This window comes from Macaca nemestrina, chromosome 16, assembly GCF_043159975.1.
Source record: "Macaca nemestrina isolate mMacNem1 chromosome 16, mMacNem.hap1, whole genome shotgun sequence".
In the NCBI taxonomy this organism is placed as follows: domain Eukaryota; kingdom Metazoa; phylum Chordata; class Mammalia; order Primates; family Cercopithecidae; genus Macaca; species Macaca nemestrina.
In genome coordinates this window covers 7,067,244-7,091,058 of record NC_092140.1, presented here as the reverse complement: position 1 = coordinate 7,091,058, position 23,815 = coordinate 7,067,244, and the positions used below count along the sequence as shown (strand labels likewise).

The following is a 23,815-nucleotide window of genomic DNA, read 5'->3' as shown; positions in this document are numbered from 1 at the left end:
CAGGAGTGGGGGTCGGGTACGGTCAGCAGTGGGGATCAGGTGTGGTCAGGAGTGAGGATCAGGTGTGGTCAGGAGTGGGGATCAGGTGTGGTCAGCAGTGAGGATCAGGTGTGGTCAGGAGTGGGGATCAGGTGTGGTCAGCAGTGAGGATCAGGTGTGGTCAGGAGTGAGTGGGAGGGCTTCATGGTCAAGCGGGAAGACAGAATGACCCTTCAGAATGGCTAGAGTTTTAAGAGGTGGAACTGTCACGTACAACATTACAGGAGGAGTTGCACTGAAATGCTGAGGGAGGTATGTACAAGAAGTGAGGGAGCACAAAGTGAAATCAGGAAGCGGTGGAACAGCAGGCTTCCATTCAGCAATAAAAATTAAAGTGCACCTGTGCAGTCCAGGTCTTGCAGTGATGAACCTGGGCAACTCATTTCAGGCCTGGGGGTGTTTATAGACTGTTGGGACAGAGAAATAGAAAGCAAATAACACAAATAAACGAAACAATTATAATTCTGATATTTCAGTAAAGAAAAGATGCAAAATGTGGTGAGAAGATATTACAATAAGTCCCTGTAAGTTCAGAGATGGCTTTCTGGGGTTGACATTTAAACTAGTAGGAGTAGAAGTTCCCTGGGTGATATGGAAGCTGGAAATAAAACTTGACAAACACCAGGAATCGCATGGATAAAGCCCCTGAGGCAGGATGGGGTGTATATCATTGGAGGAACTTGGAGTGGTTAGAGTTCAGAGAGTGCGGAGGAGAAAAGCAAGAGACGTGGGAGGGAGGTCTGACGTTTCATGTTAATCCTGACAGCTATGGAATTGCCAGGCTTTGAGCACACCTGACAGGGGCAGGTTTGCATTTTTAAATGAAAGGCAGTGAATTGAAGGGACATGATGGATTTGCCATCTGCGTCGATGAGCTTGCCTAGAGAATGAGTGTGGCACCAAGGAAAGATCACCTAACACTGAACCATTAAAAATGCCAGCATTCGAACATCAGAGAGTAGGAGAGAAGCTAATTAAGAAGATTCTCAGAGACTGGGGATCGTAAGGACCACACACTTCAATCGACAAGTCAAGAAGGAATTTTGACCTCTTGGTCCAACTCAAAGACAACTTTCCTAACAAAAACTTTCCAAATTTGTGGAGCAAAGAGTCACTTCTTCATCCCCCAAAATGGCCATAATACTTATTTTTCTTTTCCTTCCGGAGGTCCTTGTCACTCTCTACCCTGAAACATAGTTATTTATTTATTTACTTACTTATCTATTTATTTTTGAGACAGAGCCTCACTCTGTTGCCAGGGCTGGAGTGCAGTGGCACAATCTCAGCTCATCGCAACCTCCACCTCCCAAGTTCAAGCAATTCTCCTGCCTCAACCTTCTGAGTAGCTTGGATTACAAGTGCGTACTACCACACCTGGCTAATTTTTGTATTTTTAGTAGAGACAGGGGTTTTGCCTTGTTGGCCAGGCTGGTCTCGAACTCCTGACCTCAGACGATCCACCTGCCTCGGCCTCCCAAAGTGCTGGGATTACAGGCATGAGCCACCGTGCCTGACCAGAAATATAGTTTTTTTTTTTTACAAACACATCCTTTCTATAGACTAAAAGCTTTCAATGTCAGAATCTAATTTTTGTTCATCTTTGAATCACCCAAAGAACTGAACAGAGAGATTTGTACATGAGTACTCAGTTTTTTTATTGAATATAAAAAAAATAGTCTAATTTGTGGAAGAGGAACATGAATGGTAGGTATGGTTATGTACAGGAGGGATTGCTGAGGAGAGAGACCGCAGGCCTGGTATAAAAGTACTGTAGTAGATCCTTTAAGAAACAAAGATTAATGGCAGCAGGAATAAGAGGAATAAATAAATTTGAGGGAAAATGGAAGAGAAGTTGACAGAGTTCAGTGATCTCATCCTATTGTATGGTTTAAACACTTTTATACACTGATAACTCCCTTGTTTGTGTGTCTCATCCTTGCCTCTCCTTTGAGATCCAAACTCATATATTCCACTGTTGACTCATTATCTCATGATTCTCTCATCCTCAATTCCACTCTTTCCCTAGTCTTTCCCACATTCTCCAATGGCATCACCAATCAGGAATTGCTCAGGAATCCTGTTAGATTCATAACTTTCTCTTATCTTCCCTCACCTGGCTTCACACTGAGCCCATAACCAAGCCCAACTCTACATTCCAACCATATTCTAAATGTGTCTCTTCTTCCACCCCAGCCATGCTAGCCTTATCATCTTTCCCCTGCAGTAATACAAACGCCTCCTGACTGACTGGCTGTCTTTCCTTTGTCTTTCTGCAGTCCGTTCTCCAAACGGCAGCCAGTGATCCTTCACAAACCTGTCAGAATGTGCCATTCCACAGTTTGAAACCTTCCGGTGCCTGCCACTGCACATAGAATCAAACCCCAAATCCTTATTGGCCCCTGCCTGCCTCTCTGACTTCATTGGAATCCCTTTCCAACCTGCCTCCCTGCAGTCAGCCCTTCTCAGCTGGGGTTCTTTTAGAGAATGAAACCAGAATGCCATAAAGCATGCGTTGCACATAGTGGCTTCTCTCTTGTTCCTCTAGAATCATAATTTCATTCAATCCCAGACTTGAGAGAATTTGGGAAATAGTCTTGCAGGTCCTTTCCTACAGAGTCTCGTTCTCTTGGGAACCCTGGTGGAGAGATACTGCTGCACACGTGGACATAGATATTCTTTCTTGTCACTTGAACATGAATCCCGGCCCCTAGACCTTTGCACTTGTGCTTTTCTTCATAAGGATTGCAATTTCCCCAGAACCTCACAGACCTGGCTCATTCCATCACTCAGGACTTAGCTCAAAAGTTTCATGAAAGTGTCTGTTCCCATAGAGGCTTTTCAAAACCCCCATTTCTAAGGTAGCTTCACCTCCCAAGCTGCCACTATCCCATAACCCTATTACTTTCTCCTTATCATCTCTTATAATCTATCTATCTATCTAGATCATAAGAGATGATAAGGATATATATATATATATATATATATATATATATATATATATATGTGTGTGTGTGTGTGTGTATTTGATGCCCTTATCTAGATTTTTAAAATTATAGGCACAAATTGGATGTATACATAGGTAGCTTTCTACATTTATCACTAACATGCTCCTGAGCATTCATTTGGCTTCTGTAGTAGACAACAGCAACAAAAAGTCTGATTGGAGATAATATAGTCAATCATAATTTCATTCCATCCATTGTGTTTTTGAGATGAATGCTCAGTCTTTCCTGCCATCTTCATTCTCTGTCCTGAGATGGCAACCGGGGCTCACCCCTTCATGGCATCAATGGAAAGGCCTCTCATTGATCTTTTGCCAAGTGGTTCTGTGCTACTTGGTTATTGAGCTTCACATGTACAGATTGGCTGCAGTTATCTGTTGTGCCTGCTATAACCTATGGTCATGACACCCACATTTTTAAAATTCTTTGAAAATAGTTTGCCTCTCAGTTTACTTATCTTCCCTGTTCTGCTGCTGCCCCTCCTTTCTTGGGAAGCCCAGCGTCTTAGTTCATTTTGTGTTGCTATAACAGAATACCTGAGATTTGGTAATTTATAAAGAAACGAGGTTTAGTTGGCATGTAATTTTGGTGGCTGAAAAACCCACGGCTGGGTAGCTGCATGTAGTGAGGCCCTCAAGTTGCCTCAATTCACAGTGGAAAATGGAAGGAGAGTGGGTGTGTGCAAAGAGATTGCATGGAGAGAGAGGAAGCCAGAGAGAAATCAAGGAAACCAGGCTCTTTCTAACAAGCCACTCCTGGGGGAACTAATCCATCCAAGAGAGAAGGAACTTACCCTCAGGAAGGTATTAATCTATTCATGAGGGATCCATGCCCATTCCCCAAACATTTCTCACTAGGCCCCACCCCTCAACAACACCACATAGATGAACAAATTTTAACCTAAGTTCTGGTGGGGATAAACCATATCCAAACAATAGCACCCAGGAATGATCTAATGCTACACTGATGATGAAAATTGTGTCTAGGATGTATGTAGCATCATCAACTATATTGGTCGTTATGGTCTGGGGGGCAGTGCACACTCCTCCTCCCTATTGTATTAGTCAGGATGGACTAGGTTACATTATGATAACAAGCAACTCCCAAAAATCAGTGGCTCAAAAAGCAATAGTTTATCTCATGCTTATGTTACGTCCTTCAACTTCATCTGGGGCTTTGCTCTACCTCACTCCAAGGTCCATCGGATGTGGCAGTTGTCATCTTGAACATGAAACATGCCATTTTCACTCACATTTTATTGGTCTAAGTAAATCACACAGCATGCCTAACTTTTAGATTAAGGCAATGTACTTCCACTGCAGGCCCAGGAACTATTTGGTAAAGAGTGCTAATTACTCATGATCCCTGCAGTCATCCTGCTTGACACCTTTTTTGGTCTTAAACTTGAGTGTGTGTGTGTGTATGTGTGTGTCAGAATCTCCAGGAGGGCTTTTCAAAACACAAATAGCTGAGCCTCACCCCGAATAGGTGTGAGGTGGGTCCAGGAATCTGCATCTCACAGGTGAAGGCAATGCTGTTGGTGGAGAGAGCTGCTACTCTACAGCTCAGAAGCTGTGGGTTTGTGAGGCTTCTCTAAGAAGCTTGCTGCCTCTGGAGACTCACTCTTGGAAATAAAGCATGCATCCCTGCACTCCCTTAAAGAAATCTGGCATTTCTCTTGGAGCTTATATTATTTCAGTGCTGTTCCACCACAAGCTCATGCTTGTGGGGAAAGTGCTGGTCACTTTTGAAGCTCAGGCAATAGATATTACCCATGTCCAGTCTTCTTTTTCAATAAGTGTTTATTTAATAAATCAATGTTGACAGTTTCTATCATGCAAAGTACACAAGCAGTGGCTCCAGCCTCTTTGCTGGGAATCGTTGAAGAGGTTTAACTAGCTAGCAACTAACATAACGTTCAAGGCTTTGTATGGTCATCCTATGGGTCTAATGTGAAGGTTCTATGTAAATGAATGACTATGCAAAAAACCACTATATTTGAAAGGAAAAACACAATTGATTACTGCTAAGAACATACAATTAAGTTTAGTCAGTAAAGTATTCCATAAGGAACTTGCTTCAATAAATATAAAAATGATGCTGTTTGAAGAGATTTCCATGAATTTTAAACATTAGCCCTGGCATTCATTTGTAATGTAGGGAAAATTTTTGCTAAGGTCAAAATTTGGCTCATTCCTGGTTCAAACTTTAAGAAATCCCATATTATTGGAGTCACATTAGTAAAGTTCAGCTCTATTTACAAATCGCATTGGATACATTTGAGTTTGAATGTATATGGACAATTTTCCTGAAAGCAGAGCTATTTCGTCAGAGTAAGTTCCCACCCAGCTGATTCATCATATCCTGAAATGCCAGGCTATTTCTGAAACATTTGGTTAAGCCAGCTGATATTTTTAAGTAGATGCTATCACCTCTCCTCTAAGGCTAAACAAACATATCTGTCTCCACCTAGGCTAGAAGTTTAGGGGATGATATGTGTGCACATTAGACTCATAGATTTTACCAAATGAAATATTCTACTCTACGATAGCATTTCTTTTTCAAAATATTAATCTAGTCTTCACCATTAAGACACAATGTTCTTTACTTTCATAACAGGTTTTGTTTCTCACTATAAAGAAAAGTACGTATTCATCATAGTAAGTTTAAGTAAGTGAAAGAAAAGTCACCTCTGTTTCCATGGTTCAGAGATATTGCTAATGTATTCGATTATATTCTTCTAGTCCTTTATTTTTCTTGTGCTTATAAAAACATCTTTTACAAACCATAATGCAGGGCCAGGTGCGGTGGCTCACGCCTGTAACCCCAGCACTTTGGGAGGCCAAGGCAGGCGGATCACCTGAGGTCAGGAGTTCAAGACCAGCCTGGCCAGTGTGGTGAAACCCTGTCTCTACTAAAAATACAAAAATTAGCTGGTCATGGTGGTGGGCGCCTGTTCTCCCAGCTACTCAGGAGGCTGAGACAGGAGAATTGCTTGAACCTGGGAGGCAGAGGCTGCGGTGGGTCAAAATCGTGTCACTGCACTCCAGCCTGGGCGACAGGTTGAGACTCTGTCTCAAAAGAAAGAAAGAGAGAGAGAGAGAGAGGGAGGGAGGGAGGGAGGGAGGAAGGAAGGAAGGAAGGAAGGAAGGAAGGAAGGGAGGGAGGGAGGGAGGGAGGGAGGGAGGGAGGGAGGGAGGAAAATGTACTTGCTAGTGGGTAACCTGCTTTTTAAAAACCAATATATCATAAACTTTCCTCCAATCCATTAAATATTATTCTACATAATATTAATGGCTGCATTAAATTATATTTTAATAAACATTTTACATTAACAAAGGAAAACAAAGTGCACTAGCACTTTCTTGTTTAAATCATTGATTGGGAAAGCACTTTCTAGGTAATTCATGATTTATAGCACAAGGCATGCAATACATTTAGAGGTCATAATAATTCACCAAATTGTTTTATGATCGTGACTTCCTACAGAGAAAGCAGCTGTAATAATTGAACTTGAAATCAAGTTCCTAAGATTTGCAGAAGTTTAAAATAAGTCCATGTACCATATAAGTTTCTTAATATTTGCATCTGTAGAATCAATGTAGTACTGAGAAATAAAAAGAGATCTCAACAGAGGACCTAGTTCACCCATTTCACCATAATCTTTTCACTTTAATTTGCATATCTTAATTTGAAACATCAGTATACAGAAATCTTCACAGATTTTTGTCTCTCATTTTTTTTAACATCTATGAATAAAATTCTATAATTGCCTTTACTAGCACCTGCCTGTGTTTAATAACTTCTACTGTCCATGTGTCAGAGGCGTTTGACCCAGAGCAACTCCATCTTGAGTTGCTGGGTAATAGGGGCTGGGTAAAAGGAGGCTGAGACCTACAGGATTGCATTCCGAGGAGGTCAGGCATTCTAAGTCATAGAATGAGATAGGAGGTTGCTACCAGGTACTGGTCGTAAAGACCTTGCTGTTAAGACAGGTTGCAGTAAAGAAGCCAGCCAAAACCCACCACAACCTAGATGGTGAAGCGAGTGACCTACAGTCGTCCTCACAGCTTATTATATGCTAGTTATAAAGCATTAGCATGCTGAAAGACACTCCCACCTGCACCATGACAGTTTACAAATGCCACACCAATGTCAGGAAGTTATCCTATGTGGTCTAAAAAGAAGAGGAACCCTCAGTTCCTAGAATCGTCCACCCCTTTCCCAGAAAACTCATGAATAATCCACCCCTTGTGTAGTAAATAATCAAGAAGTAACAATAAGTATCATTGGTTGCCTAGCTGAAGCTGCTGCTCTGCCAATAGAGTGGCTGTTCTTTATTCCTTTACTTACCTAATAAACTTGCTTTCACTTTATGGACTCACCCCAAAATCTTTCTTGCAAGAGATTCAAGAACCATCTCTTGGGGTCTGAATCAGGACCCCTTTCTGGTAACCCATGAATTCATTGTATCTCCCGTATAACTTAAATCTCTCCCACAGCGTTTTGGCTACCTCCCTGCTGCCTCCTCCTCTGTTCATTTTTCTGTAGAGGAAGAACATCTGGTCGCTAATTCTTTCTTTCAAAGATGCTTTCCAATGTGTTTATGAGTAACTTGCAGAGTAGAATAGACCTGCAGGTGGGCTGCCAGGCATTCCAGCTGAGATGACCGTCAACATGTCAGACACATGATACCTTACGGGGTGGTGTCATTTCCATGTAATATTTATTTTCACTCACGGGGTGTATGGCACTCTAAACAAAGTGTTTACCGTGAAAGCCGTCTTGAGGTTCAGTGAAACCAGTGTCACTGAACGTGCTACTTAAGTCTCCATTGTAGAATATTTGACACCATTGAAAGTGATAAAATGGAAAAACATTTAGAAGTAGCTACTTCCCCTCTGTGTTTACTCAGCCAGTGAGAGCTAATGGTTGTGTTGACAACCCAGGGCTTCTACTTGGCTAATTCTGTGATCTTTTGAAATGTTAATTACAGTTTCCGTGATATCATTGTTTCTCCTTCCACAGTTTTAGGTGAAATGGGTTACCTTAACTTTATCTTTTTTTAATGACCTAACCTGACTGAAATGAATTGGTTTTTTACCTCTTAGCGGGGAATCTTCTGTCTGAGACACATGTGTGGGTTTCTCCCAATCCCTCACAATACCATTAGCTACCTTAATGGAGCAGATGCCGCTGAATTAATGGTTCCACTCTCGACGTCTCCCTGCACTTCTTCATTTCTATCATTCTGTTTTTAGATTTACAGTTACTTTTGTAAGTTTCCAAAATAATGATTTGTTACCTTAACTTGAAAATGCAGTGATTTTTTCCCGTCCTGTTGTTTTTTTCTCTCCCTGTCCATTTAAGCTGTTAATAAATAAATTAATAATAACTGTCACTGTCCGGGCGTGATGGCTTACGCCTGTAACCCCAGCACTTTGAGAGGCCAAGGCAGGTGGGTCACCTGAGGTCAGGAGTTCGAGACCAGCCTGGCCAACATGGTGAAATCACATCTCTACTAAAAATACACACACACACACACACACACACACACACACACACACACACAATAGCCAGGTGTGGTGTGGTGGGTGCCTATAATCCCAGCCACCCAGGAGGCTGAGGCAGGAGAATCTGTTTGAACACAGGAGGCTCAGGTTGCAGTGAGCCGAGCTTGCACCACTGCATTCCAGCCTGGACAACAGAGCGAGACTCCATCTCAGAATAACAACAATAATAATAATTTCCACTATAGAGACTCTGTATGTGCCAGGCACAGTTCTATGTGTTGATACAGGTCAACTCAGTTAATTTATACCCCCTCTACAGAAAAAAAAAAAAATCCTGTGAGGTGGATACTGTTTTTAATTCTTCCTTACCGAAGAGGATGGTCTTTAATTAGAATAATTAACTTGTCCGAAGTTACTCAACCAGGTGTGTTTATTAGCTTAAAATATGACCTTGTGTTAAAAAACATCTTCAAAGGAACTTAGAAGATCTGAGGCTTAGACAAAACGATTGGGAGAATGATTGAGATAGAGTAAGATAGAGCTGTCCTCCCTCTCTGCTAGAAAAAGATTTCCCTGGGCGGGGCGGACTGCCGGAGAGCAAAGGGCTGGAATAAGAGCAGACGTGTCAAAGAGGCTCAGGCAAGGGACTCCACAGGGTGCCGCCCAGCGAGTTCTGGGCAGGTGGCAAAGCCCAAGAAAGGCTCTTTTGGTGAAAACCCAAGGCAGATGTCAAAAAAGAAATGGCCTCAGTGATTCCAGGACTCTTAATGGCATAGAAGTCACAGGAGGATTATCGGGGTCTTCAGAAGTAGAGCTACAAGACCTGAGAGGCCGACGGACAGAAACTAGCATCATTTCACGGCACACAGATCTATCGCCAGCCTAAAATCACAGAGGCCCGTAGACATCCCGGCAGACACCTGCAAAGCCAGGTGACCTGAGAGAGCCACAAACCCTCTCTGGGATCCCCTTTCCACGCTAAGACACAATTGCCAAGAAAAGGTGAAAGAAACACAAAATTGACTGAGATTAAGGTTCTCCTGTCCTCATGGAGTAATGGCTTAAAATAAGAAAGTGGATGCATTGTTGAGAAATACAGACGGTTACATTTCTTGTCCACAGCCTGATGCTATGCATGTCAGGAGGTTGACATGAATGTATCTGATGCATTCATTTAAAGTTTTACCACTTCCATAGAATGATTGCTGTATTGCGGTAAGGAAACTTTGCTTTCTTCTCTTTTGAAATAAGGGATTTTATGATAGATTATCTGACTTTTAAAACTATCTGCTGTTTATGTAGTAGATTGCTATTCAGGAATGTCAATGGTGAGACCCATTCAGGGAACCTGAGTGACTCCTAAAGTTTGGAAAGCCATCCTTAGAGATCACATTACAGCACAAAGACTCAATATGCATGATTTAAATAAACTTAAAAGAAAAGAAATGTATGCTATCAGAAGTCAGAAGCGGCTGCCCTTAGGGGTGGGGGTGTTTACTGGAAGGGAGGATGGGGGAGTATCTGGAATAGTCATTATTATGAATTGAATTGTGTTCCATCTCCTTTCCCTTGCCAAAAATATGTTGAAGTCTGATCCCCAGTACCTGAAAATGTGATCTCATTTGGACATGGGATCTTGGCAGATATCAAGTTTAATTCGATATGATCAGTGGAGAGGATACCCAGAGACGCAGACACACAGAAAGAAGGCCAAGTGAAGCTGGAGGCCGAGATGCGGATATGCATCAATGAGACAAGGAACAGCATGCACTGCCAGCCATCACCAGAGCTCGGAGAGAGGCACAGGACAGATTCTCCGCCATGTCCACCAGAAGGAACCAGTCCAGCCAACACCTTGACTTCAAACTTCTAGCCTCAGAACTGTGAGACAATAAATTCCTGTTTGTAGCCCCCCAGTTGGTGAGATTCTGTTTCAGCAGCCCTAGGAATCAAACGCACAAGTCTCCTGGGCTGAATGTTGGTTACACGAGAGCTTGTGAAAATTCAGTGAGCTGTGGACTTACCAACTGTGCGTGTTTCTCTTGTATACAACACTTGGACAAAGGGGTCAGAAAATATATATCACAAAGCAGATGCTTGGAGGAAGTGTTGGAAAAAGCTGTTTCTCGTGCTCAGCTGGCAGGATGAATTCCACTCTTCTGTGGTCACTATCTTCCTGTGCTTTGGAAGGTACTTGGAGAGGAACCATGTGAAAACACGATGTTCAGAAACGGTCACAATAAAAGCCACACAGAGAAAGTGAGCGTAACTGAGAGGGCTCACGTCTCACGGAGAACGATGGCCCTCTCTTAGAGGACAAATAAAGGGAAACAATGGTTTGTAAATTTGAGGGAAACTTGATTTCTCTTTGCTTGTACTTATCTGTTCACCTGATCACCACTGCTGAATCGGCTGTAATTGGAGCTCGTTCTTTGCCAGGCCCTGCGGTTGGGGGGATTTGCTCACTTCTAGCAGCCCCCCGCTTTGTTTCCTAACAGATGCCCCCTGTTTGTCATGGACGCTTCCACAGATAAGAGAAAAGGAGAGTGGAAGGAAGCGCAAAGAAGTCTGAGCCGCAGGGAGTCTCTTCAGGCCCTGGAAACACTTGGTAACTTTTCTTACAACTGTCACTGGTGTTAACTTCTAACCCATTAAACTCGCTTACAGGATAGCTTTAGTCAATGAAGCAGGATATGGCCTTTTCTTGGCCTCTCCATTTCCAATTCCAGCAAAATGAATGAAACACAAAAAGTTCACAGGGGGATCGACTGGGGAGGCAGGGCTGGGAGTTGGTGTCGGAAAGAGCTTTTAACTGGCCTGACCATTACTGTCCTTTCCCATTTCAACTTTTATCTGCCCATTAACTCCTTAAGTTTGCTCATCCATCCATCAAAAATAAAAGAAAAAAAAAGTCCCAAATGATGTGTGAAAAGATCTTCAGGGTGTTGCTAGGTCTAGCGTGTCATCTCCTAAATTTGTCCAAACATGATTGGCTTCTCATCGGGACACAATGACTCTGTTTTATGAATGGTCATTTGTGATTTCTTAAAACTTTTCCCTTTAAGATGTCTTTGAAGTGTTTGAAATCATTTCTGTTTCTGACAAAATGAAGAGGTGACTTTCCCAAAATATTGCAGGGTCCATTTTTATAAATGAAGAGTGTTTATGATTAGTTTTCAGCGACTCTATAGTGATTACTTACACAATCTCACATGCTTTTCTTTGAAATATGTCAAGTTAATGATTCTGTTTATGGTGTAAGAACAAAATAATAAAATATTTAGTGCTTTGATTTATAAAATAAAAACAAGTTGTTTATAGGCATCCATATGTATTTGCTAAATTTACATGCGATAGGTCCTTGCTCAGATATTTGCTAACAAAATTCTGTTGAGGTCCAAAAAAAAAAATTTTTAATTCTTGACAGTAAAAGGGATCTAGCTGATAGGTTTTCTTAAATTTGGTGAATAGGATCAAAGTGAAGAAAATTGAGAATAGCTAAGAAATTCAAATAGAAGTAGCACTCAATCTGGATCAAAGGTATTCATTCACTGCATTAATTCATATAACATTCAATGAAGTTACTAATATAAGAGATGTAAAAGTTTAAGTCCCTGCACCAAAATCTCTACAGTCTTGGAAGGGATATGAATGTAAGATTAAAGTAACCTAAATACACTTCAAGACAGAATATGAAAATCTTGTAATCTGTACATAGTAATTGCTGAGATGATGAAGGTATACATAAACTATCCAAGAACTTGAGACAGATGCATTTCCTTCATGATAGTTGCACAGAGGCGACAACATCGATGTTTTACATCATCGGCCCTTCTCATTTATCCAGGCTCCGTGTTCCCACCCACAAAATAAGATTTAACTTCTAGATAATCTCTTTACAGTCATTATCTCCTTTTACTACTATTATCTCATAATTATTGTTTGGAGCATGAGAGCAATTTCTCATATAGAAAATAAAGAAAGAGGCCAGGCATGGTGGCTCAAGCCTGGAATCCCAACACTTTGGGAGGCTGAGGCAAGCAGATCACTTGAGGTCAGGAGTTCAAGACTAGCCTGGACAACATGATGAAACCCCGTCTCTACTAAAAATACAAAAATTATCTGGGCATCATGGCAGCCGCCTGTAATCCCAACTACTCAGGAGGCTGAGGCAGGAGAATGGCACTCCAGCCTAGGTGACATAGTGAAAGAAAGAAAGAGAGAGAGAGAGAGAGAGAGAGAGAGGGAGGGAGGGAGGGAGGGAGGAAGGGAGGCAGGGAGGGAGGGAGGGAGGAGAAAGGAAAGGGAAAAGAAAAGAAAAGCTTGGTCACATGCCTTTAGTACAGTATCATTTTTTAGGATAAAGTTCATTTTTTACACTAAATCATCTGTTTACAATGTTAATAAACTGACATATTAGGGCAAGGGCTGCCTAGTGTATGACGAGCAGGATGTGGATAAGAATCAGAATCCAAATTCAATTTTAGACACAACCACTATTTAACTTAGCTCAGCAAACAGAATTCAGTATGTGCCAAGCACTGTGCTATGTTTTGGGATTTGAGGATCAGTATCCTCTGCATGTATTTATGTGCCTGCTATGGCCTATATTTGCTGCCTGTGTCTAGTTCACTTTCTTACCTAGGCTCTCCCTTACAGCAGGAAAAATGACATCATTTGAATGAAAGAGTGAATATTAGAGGAAGGCCTGGCTTTGGAAGAGTCCAGTCTGATAAAGAAGATGAGTGTGGACACAACTATGACAGAACCAAACTGAGCACACTCATAGACACAGAAACACGTGCACACACAGTCTAGAGATGGTGAGATAATTCTGGCTCCAAAAGAGGGCTGGATGTGGGAGGGGAAGGGGATTCTGTTTAGTGTGAGGTGGGGGGAGGGTAGAACCCTTTTATGTAGAAAAGTATGCTTTCCCAGTGAACTAATTACTCCAGAAACCCTCAAAACTGTATTTCCCACCCTCAGCACAGCTCTGCAAGTGTTAATTGCCACCTTTCAAGTAAAGAAAGTAACGTCACACTCATGATGGAACAATGTCTGTCCAGGATACTCTTCCGGAGCTAACAGAGGGCACAAATACGAGCAGCTTGCATAGCTAAGGCCAGGAGGTAGGTCAGGTGCATGGTGACACTCTAGAAAGGTGAAAGCACAGCAGACCTCCTTGCCTTAAAACTGTGTCTGCAGCAAAGCCTGAGCACAACCATAATGGAATATGAAGATCCTGACATAAAACTTTGTGAACTCAATTGACTCCAAGTCCAGCATGCTGTCTACACAGCTTCCTTGTATTTAAATTGTTCTAAGACTTCTTTTCCCCCTAATCTGCTAATTCCTCAATTCCTCTGGTATTAAGATTACCAGAGAAGTCCTCTCAGGAGAGCTGATAACACTGTCTACACTAAGGACAAGCAAGCACTTCCGTGTATGGGGAGTGGAGGCGGGGTAGGGGAGGCAGGCTTGAACTCTATTTTGTGTCTTCTTTTTCATGTATGGTTTTCCCTACTCAGGATTCCAGCAGGCAGCCATTGCTTTGGGAGCTTTTGCCTGAGGAAGTTGTTCAGAGCTAGAAAACAGAAGCTGCTTCGCCTCCAAGCTCTGGTTTTCATTTGCAGAAGTGTACGTATTTGCAGAATGAGACTGCCCTGATCACACCTGGTGGGCTTTGGAGAGCAGGCCTAGAGCCCAGCTGAAGGAAAGAGCTGTTCCCAGAGTTAGGAGTAGGAGGTCTTTGGTCCTTGACCTGCAGGAACCTGCGCCCTGGCTATGCGGAGGCGGCTGAGCCTCTAGACCTGCAAGGACCACATGGGGCCTGGAAAGATCTCCACAAGCCCTGGGGACAGAGGATAACACAGTAATATCTAACATTGCATTCCCCAAAATGCTGGTGCCCTGGGGTGGGGGTCAAAGCCAGGGAAGCCAGTTTACAGAGAATGAAGTAACATTTCTTCCCCACTTCTTTCTGTTGGCTGAAAGTAATTCCTTCTACAATAATTATGTTATATTTACTGTTTTACATAAAACACAATGAGTTCAATTGATCAATTTTCAATTTACCAATTTATCAAAATAAACATGCTTATAAATGGATTTTAATTAAAGCCTAGTTATTGGGGGAAGTGGAAAAAAATACGTATAGCTTTCATCAAATGTCTGTTCCTTCATTATTTAATATATTTCATATTTAATAATGTTAATTTACATTTCATAACAGAGCAACAAGGGAAAGAAACCAATTTTTTTAGTGCAAAATGCTGTAATTTTAAGATTGTAGGAGTTCCTTTTGAAAGTTATTTTGTAGTCTATTTTATATTTTGAGTTTTTTATGACAAGAACATGATACACAGAAAGGTCTCTTTAAGTATTTTTGTTGTATGGCTGATTTGATTAATGAAGGGAACTTGCAGTTTATTGGAGTATACAATGGCACCAATTTGGGAAGGTGATTTGCAACATTAACAAGCAGCTTAAAATTATTGATAGCTTTTGATCCTGAAGTCCCATTTCTAGGTATTTATGCTAAGGAAATAATTACAGATATATGCAACAATGAACAGAATGCTCAGCTGAGTGGGGTTTAGAAAAAAATTTAAAAATTATAAAGAACTCTAATATCTCGAAATGAGACCCTGGCCAAATAAGAATGGCCCATTATATAATGAAGTGCATGCAGCCATTATAAATTACGTTTGTATAAACTATGTGTTTGTTGTATATTCTTAAGATAAACTCAGGTATTCAAACAGATGAGATACCCTTTCTCTACTCAATCTATCTGACTTGTGTGTGTTTACGGGATTTTAATTTTCTCCTTTTTTACCTGTATATTCTTAATTTTCCTCAATGGTAAATCATTACTCTTAAAATAAGAAAAAAATTATGAATAAAATACGTAAGACTGTAAATATAAAAAAGAAAAATGTGAATATAAGTTGTCACATTTCTTTTTGCTCAACAAAAAGAAAAAATATATTGAAAAGGATAGTGATTATCACGTATCAGTCGAAGTTATCTTCATCTTGCTTAAGATTTAGTAACAGACTTTAATCTCAATAATACTTTTTAAAATTTGTAAAGAGTATTTTTCAGAGCACCTGTAGATATACCAAAAAATTGAGAAGATAGTATAGAGAGTTCCCATTCAGCCTCTCACATTTTTCCCTATTACTAACACTTTACATTAACATGGTACATTTGTTACAATTAATGAACCAATATTGATATATTGTTTTAATCAAAACTTCATAGTCTCTTTAGATTTCCTTAGCTGTCACCTAATGTCCTTTCTCTGTTTTGGAATCTCATCCAGGATCCTACATTACATTTGGCCATCACGTCTCCCTGGACTCTTCTTGGCTGTGACAGTTTCTCAGACTTTCCTTGTTTTGATCCCCTTGACAGCTTGAGGAGGACTGGCTAAGTATTTTTTAGGATGTCTCTGTATTAACAATTGTCTAATGTTTTTCTCGCGATTGAACTGGAGTTTCAATAATATATTCAAAACAATCCTTCTCACATCCTGCCCTTCAAAAAAAAAAAAAAAAATTCATACCCTCAAACGTAACAAAATCACCCAGCCTCAACTCAGGATGTTATGTATCTTGTAATTCATTGACAAATTTGCAAAATGACACTGAATACTGCAGGCTGCAGGCCTTTCCATTAGTAACCTCACCCTAGGTACAAATAAACATCATTTAATGGAAGTTCCATCAATGGAGGAGGCTGATCTTTGGCCTCCTGGGTTACAGGACGCTCTTGTTAGTTCCCTCCAGCACCTCCTCCACATGTTGAATTTTAATGGGGCTGGGAAACCTGTGGGTTAGAAGTGTATTGGTGTTATTTCCTGTTTCCACTTCAGTTAGCCTCCCAACTTTCTGATTTGACATGAATTTCGGGAGGGAATGCAATGTACACAATGGGAAACAAACACCTAATTTTTTTCTTCTTTAATATGGCAACTTTTAAAAGACAGTGCAACTTTAAAAATAGCAAATATTATCACATTGTGAGGAAGGAAAGTTTTTATAATGTACTAAGAGGTCCAAGTCACATGATGCTCACTGCCTAGTTTTTGTAAGCACTTTATAAATGCTGAGTGCAGGTGTTCACATGCCTAATGCCTACCCTTTACCAGGCGATATCAAACTCCTGTTTCTACTCCACGTGTTTCTCATGTCCTTTGAATACTCCACATTTTATAACTGAAATCTAGGACAACCCTGTGAGTTGAGAAAGAAAAAATTAATTTTTTTTTGTTTAACATAAAATAAACATAGGTGATTTCTTTCTTTTGTCATTTCCCAGATAGGCTAGGTTCTGAGACCTCGTTGCATCTTAGCAGGAGGCCGGTGGGGAAGAATCTGGGGATGGATAGAAAACTGGCAGAGCTCATTCCCAAAGGAGAGTGTCAATCACATAACTTATGCTGTCACCAAGAAAGTGGGACCAAGTCAGCCCTAATTCAGAGATGGTTCTAGGTGACCCACCAGATGTTTGTGTTGGACTGACCAGTTTATGCTGTTCTCTGCAGGTATGTGATAGGGTCCAGGCTGGGGAAGGAGCATTGTAAGAATTCCACTGGGTATAAAAACCAATACCAAGCAGTAGGGATTTGGGGGAAAAGTCTAAAACCAGTATTAGAACTTAAGCACACATCAGAACACTTCAGCATTAATCCAGACCCTGGAGTAAAGCAGTCAGTGGCGGGACTGGTTATAAACTGACCACACGCTGGGCTTCCAGACGCCTCTGTGTGGTATAGAGCAGCAAGACAGATTCCAGATTGCTGACTTTTTCATATTTATTGTACATATTTTCCTGGTTTGTTATTATCTTGATATTTTGATTCACACACATATCAATTTTGAGTTAATCTCATTGTATGATGTTCAATTTTTTTTTCTGAGCTTATTGGTTTGGAAAGATCTACTCCACCAATAAGTCAAATCATTCATTTATAGTTTACATTAGTTTTTTTCTACACTTAATTATTTTAGTCATCTGAAATTTAATTTTAATGTATGGCACAAGGTGAGAATCTAGATATATTCTCTATCCTTAAGTAATTAATCACTCCCCTGCACCAACCATTAAAGAAAGATTTTAGTTAAAAAGTAACTTGTCTTGCCTACCTTTGCATCATAAATGCCTACACCTAATATTGTGTCTGATCTATAGCAGTTGCTCAATTAAACATTTGTTGAGTAAATGTATGTTTATTGAACCTGTTGCCTACCCCTGGCATCTAACATGGTGGAAAATTCATCTGAAATGCCAGAAAGCCTTGGGTAATGACAAATCCCGGAGGGTTCCTGTGTCACAGCTAACTAACTGTTACGTATGTGCAATTGTTTCTTTTGGAGACGGAGCTTTAAATCAAAAGAGCGTAATGATTATGCTTAGGAAAGAAAAAACTAACATTCGAAACAGTAGTCAGATGCTAGGAATTAATGCCTACCATCAAAGTCTCACAGGCTGCTTCCAAGTGAGACAAGCTTCTCAAAGTCATGACACCTGGGGTCTGTGGATCCCTGCCCTGCCACATTGCCGTCCTCCAGCATTGCTTCCACCTGCCCCTCCCTGGCCAGCTTGCCTTGGCGGTTGTACTGAGGGAGAAGTGTTTCTACCATTCCTTGCCTCTAATAACACTTACTGATTACCTATGGTTGTTCTCTGTTTCTGGAATAAAGAACATTTTTATACTTTATGTTTAAGGCAGTGTTGTAGATATAGCCTGTAAGAGTAAGATAAATTCTCCATTCACCACCTGTGACTTGGTTTCCCTAAGCCACAGTTTACTTATCAGCAAAATGGAAGGTAATACCAGCTAACATTTCTGTACCATCTATTCTGTGCCTGGCACTGCTCAAAGTGCCACATACCTATTAAATTATTTAGTACGCATTAACTCTTTGAAGTAAGCACCATTTTTAGACCCATTTACAGACAGCAAAATGGAGGCATGATGAAGTAATTGCCTTGCCTAAGGGTTAGAATCCAGGCCCTCTGGCTCTGAAGTCCCTGCTCCTAACCACGGTATTAAGGTGTCTCCGAGGCATCATAACTAGCAGCTGCCTCAGAGAGTTGATGTGACATTGAGACACCATATGCAGGATACCCGGTGAGCATTTGATGCATGTTTGCTCTGTAACAGGAAACAGCCCCCGGCTCACTGATCTTACCTTCCATAGGGAATACAGATGCTCAGACAGTCACTTTCAGCAAAGAGACAAAGGTGATAGGAGAGGAAGAAGTCCAGGAGGCTGGAGACCACGTGACAGGGTCCCCAATCAGAACGGGGGAAAGGAAAGGCTTCTCAGAGGGAATATTAGTTGTATTAAAGCCAAATTAAAGCATGTTCCTTTTCCTGTGAAAATCTCAGGGGTTTATTTCCCTCCACAGGACCTGTTTGTTTTGCTTCCCCTTCCCCCATTCCCTTCACCTACTCTCTGCCCTTCACCTTTTCCAGAATTCTTGGGGAAACAGGATGTGCCCAAGCAATCCAATCATGTATATGCATTCCACAAACACTGGTGGGTGGGGAAGCACCACAAGAGATATTAGTTGAGTTACACCCACGTGCTGTAAGCTGAGGAAGAGATGATTGAAGGGAAAAAGGATTAAACGTTTTCAGGGACATTCAGAATGTCACATTTTACAAGATGATGTTTACTTAGTTACCTCTAGTATTAGCCTGGATGGGTCTCACGATTTTTTTTCCAAAAGCAGCTGAATCTGAGCATGGTTCCTCAAGTTACATGAATTCTGAGTAAATGTGTGTATACACATCTGAAATGATACCCCTTTGGCTTACTCATAATGTTTGTTGAATGTAATATACTGAGAGACCTTTGGGGTCATTTAGTTCAACTTCCAACTCATAAAGACTTTCCTTTTAGCAGAAAGGCAATTTATCTAGTTTATCCATTTTCTCTTAAATAATTGCAGTGATGTGAAGCTCACCATGCCTCAACACAGCCATTTTGATGGTTGTATAGCTATAATTCTGAAAGTCTTGACTTACATTGACCTAAGTCTGTTGACCTTTGTTCTGTCCTCTGCAGGGAGACAGACACAAAAACAAGCAAACATGTTTTTCTTGTAAATTCAGACAACTTCCTGGTTTCTCTTTGTTCTTTGGATGAAATAATGTCAGTTGTTGAGGGTCTTATTCATATTCCAGTGGGCAAGCTCTTCTAAGTACGTTATCTAAACATTTATTTTTACATATTAATCCATTTGTTTATTTTAAGAATGTTGTTGCCAAGAAACTTTTGAATAATCTGAGAAAATTGAGCATATGATACTACAAATTACTTTTAAAAACAGAACCACCCAATAACAGCTAAGCATAAAACAAAACATATCTATGAGAAATGTATTTTTAACTATTGCTTTATAAATTGTGTTTATTTCAACTTACTTGGTATAAAGATGACACCCTAGAACATGACAATAATTTAAATAATAAGATCAAATATGACTTCACTAATAGGATTCAAGAGGAATCTCTTATAAACATATTTCCTTTCCAAATGCACCTGTTTGCTTTCAAACTCGTTTTTTAAACAATAGGAATAACAATGATAGATACAAAATAACACTTAAGGTTTATTATAATTTTTATGTTACCTTTTTAGATTAAGATACGCTTTTTTAACTGGCAGATACATTTAATAATCTTTTGTAAGAAGGTTGTTTTCATATTCCATATAATACATTTTCATATTAACATTTCAAATTAGAAAAGGAAAATTAAAAAGTTGCCATTAGAAATAAAATCTGTCTTTTAGAAATATGAAAAATCACATAAAAACACTTTGCTGTGTTTAAGACAATTCTGGTTTAACATTTTGGCAGTAACATTCTCTCCCCTTTCATACCTACCTATTCACCAAAAGGCTGTGATATTACTTTTATTTGGTCTTAGTTATTTTGTTTTGGGATTTTTCCATTCATTCAGATGTAATGCATGGCATAATTTATGATTTATGTGATAGAGGCTCAGATTTAATCCATGGGGATTTTCATATAAGGGTGTGCTCAGTGATATGTTTGAAGTTATGCTGTTGAATTCAAATAACATGGTTAGTTCTCAGAAATATTAATTTGATTTTAATATCCTGCCTCCCCACCCCAGGTTATGTTTGGTTTCTTACCTTAGGAAAATCCTAAGTGAATTTAATTAACTCATATTTTGAAAGTTTGTACATTTAGCTTTGCAAGGCAGAGATTTTGCAAATATGCGAAGCAAAGCCGTACACTTACATTTAATCATTTTCCTATAACCTCATTGATCTGACTTTATATTTCAGTTATAATGATGCAGAATATACAATTTTAAAACAAATTAATATTTCCAAGCACTATATTTACCTGTGATGATGAATCCACTGTGTTGTTTTTATCTTTTAACTTTTGGGATATTAAAATAAAATAGCATTTCTTCTCTGCTTCATAAGGTAATTATTGTAGCATCTGTTGAAAATACATTTTGGCTCTCAGGGACTTTTCAGTCTTAGGACAAATTCTGTGCTTTCTTAAGTATCTGTATTGTTATGCTCCTTTTGTTTTGTTGTTTGAGAGGAAAATGAAGATCTGTGACATCATTTATTCTGGAAACAAGCACAAGTGTGTTTAACAAGAAAAATCAAGGATGTAACTTTTGTCCCACTGGTTTGAAAATCCAAAATCTTCTTTGCAAATAGAGCCATTCATTGGGTACAACTGGATCAAAAGTAACAAGTTTTTGTCTGAGTCTTTAGCCTAAAACCTCCCCTACCCTCTTCCAGATTAACTCTGTTGTGCCTGGATTAACCTCTAAGAATCCTGGTATTGTTTCTCTTCATTACACTTATCCCCATGTCTCCTATTGTCTTTGCTTTTCATTAGGGGGAATAAACAGTAGACGGTTTAAGCCATGATAAGCTTCTCCAGCTTGGAGTATTTATTTGAGCTTCATATTTGACACTTGTTTCCCCTTTCAATGTAAACATTCATTTTGAATCCAATAACCTTGTCAATGGAAATTGTGAATGCTAAGGGCTGGGCAGGCCGTGTGAGCAAATACCAGTGAAGTCTCATTAGTTGTACAGAACCTAGGACCAGATATGACAGTTCTGGACCTGAATTAATGGTCCTTTGACCCATTTTGCTGTCAACATATAAGATAGAGTCTAGCATTTGGGACCCATATCCATTTTAATAGAATTAAAACAAGAACAGTACGTCCCTAGAGCTTGTCAACAACAGAGTTATTCATAATACACTATTCTTTCACTTTATATCAAATCTTTTTAACAGATTGGAATATTACATGCATTTAACATAAATTTGTTGGCAGGGAAATGGACTAAAAGAGACAAACAGAACTGAATGCTGACTGTGGATAGAAAAACATTTTATTCTGATCTCCAGTTATTGTTTCAATTAAGACAGCTTTTTTAACCTTGTCCCAGTGGAAATTTGACATTGATTAGAAAGGCCATGACCATAAACCTCTGAACTAAATTCTGGGGAAGGATGAGTGATATTATTTTTCTCTGAAATGGCATGAAAAAAATCGATGGTGGTAGCATTCGACGGTGTCACAATTTGATTTACTAGCTGACCTCTTGGCCAATCAACGACTGTTTAAAATCCAAGAACGCTTCATTGGCTTCATCAGACAAGCTTTGCTCTCCTATTTACAATGTGAATTTAATCCTGGCATGAGTTTAGAACCCCCAAACACTCGTCACTCTGTCTAAGTAAAAATATTTACAAAACTGGAATCTTGAGATCATGGATTATTAACAATTTTTCATTTTTTAGGAACTTCTATTCCATTCTTTCGATAACAGTGCAGACCAGTTAGAGCTTTTACTTCACCTCTCTGAAAATGATTCTCAAATGCAAATCTATAGTCAGGTTCAAAAGGTAAGGACTCAGGTGGTTTTCTAGGAAGAAAAGAGAGTTGTTCTTCTCACTATTATTTGTACTACTTGGTAATCCAAAAAGAAAGGAATGTTCCTATGTTCTTTTCCCCGATATGTAAATTTTGACTTTGTCACTTTTATTTTAAAGAAATTCAGTGTTTGGGGCGAGGGTTAGAACCAGCTACATAATTTGTGGGGCCCAGTGCCATTTGCTCAAAAAATTTTAAGGATTTCAAGATAGCAACAGCAGAACCAAGCCCAGAGCCCTTCTAAAGGTGGAAACTCTTTGTGACAACCCAGATCAAGGGCTCATGAAGCCAGCCCTGGCAGAGGCAAAATCCTAGTGTTATTCAGTGGTATTTGCTTAGGGGGTTGATGAATGCCTGGTCCTACCTCAAATCCTCATGACTTCTCCTTAGGGGACTCCTGAGGGAGTTACAGACATAAGGAGACAATGGGAGAGAAATAAATTGGGTATACCATTCGATTATTAGCTGTACTTGTACGCAAAATCTGCAGAGCACTTTAGCAAGCATGGCTGGAGAATGGTGCCTGACCTAAAGCCACAAATATCCTCTTCACTACACTGAGCCCAAACTCAGTTTTGGGGTCTCCTGGCTCTGTTTCAGGCTGACCTACCATGAGGGTGGAGAGGATGAAAGGGTCCAGGCAGCAGAAACAGCATAGGGAGCGCGCAGGGAGACCTGAGGCTTGGGAAGCATCCCTGGTCGAACAGAAGCAAGAAGAAGGAAAAAGGACACGTATTTATAAGCGTGATGTCTGCACACACAGCAGCCTCACCCGTGACGTGACGGGTCACGAAATGTGAGTGACCACGTGAACTCGCTAATCCTTCTGCACAGGGTGGGGCTGGGGGAGATAATGGGGCAGAAAATCAGTAATTTCTGTGAAACATTTTTCCAATTAAAGGATATCTTGACTCTATAAAAATAACTTGTGTTCTCTGAAGAAACTATTTTAGAATTTTTTAAACAGAAAAGTCAAGTTATATCTCCTGTTGCCTCACGAGTCAGATATAAGTGATGTTGACATTTTGGGGTGTTTCTTTTCTGACCCTTTTCCCATGCATTTACAATCCTATATTTAAGTTAATAAAAGTTGAGATTATGTTATGTTTAGCCTGTTCCTTTGGCTGAACAACATAGTATAGATGTCTTTCCACGCCAGCTAATATTTATCTGTCTTTATTTTACATTAACTTTTATTTATGTATTTATTTATTTATTTTTGAGATGGAGTTTGGCTCCATCGCCCTGGTGGGAGTGCAGTGGCATGATATTGGCTGCCTGCAACCTCTGCCTTC

At 40.1% G+C, this 23,815-nt stretch overlaps 1 long non-coding RNA gene across 2 annotated transcripts in view; it reads left to right on the top strand.

Moving 5' to 3' along the window:
* LOC105485328 (uncharacterized) overlaps positions 1–23,815 on the top strand; it is a 174,888-nt gene that overhangs the window by 114,614 nt on the left and 36,459 nt on the right. For both annotated transcript variants that reach the window (XR_011614597.1, XR_003018849.2), the window contains 6 exons: positions 11,053–11,162; positions 13,214–13,377; positions 13,541–13,683; positions 14,083–14,191; positions 15,882–17,105; positions 23,121–23,316. This is a non-coding gene — a long non-coding RNA (uncharacterized lncRNA). The remainder of the gene's footprint in view (positions 1–11,052; positions 11,163–13,213; positions 13,378–13,540; positions 13,684–14,082; positions 14,192–15,881; positions 17,106–23,120; positions 23,317–23,815) is intronic.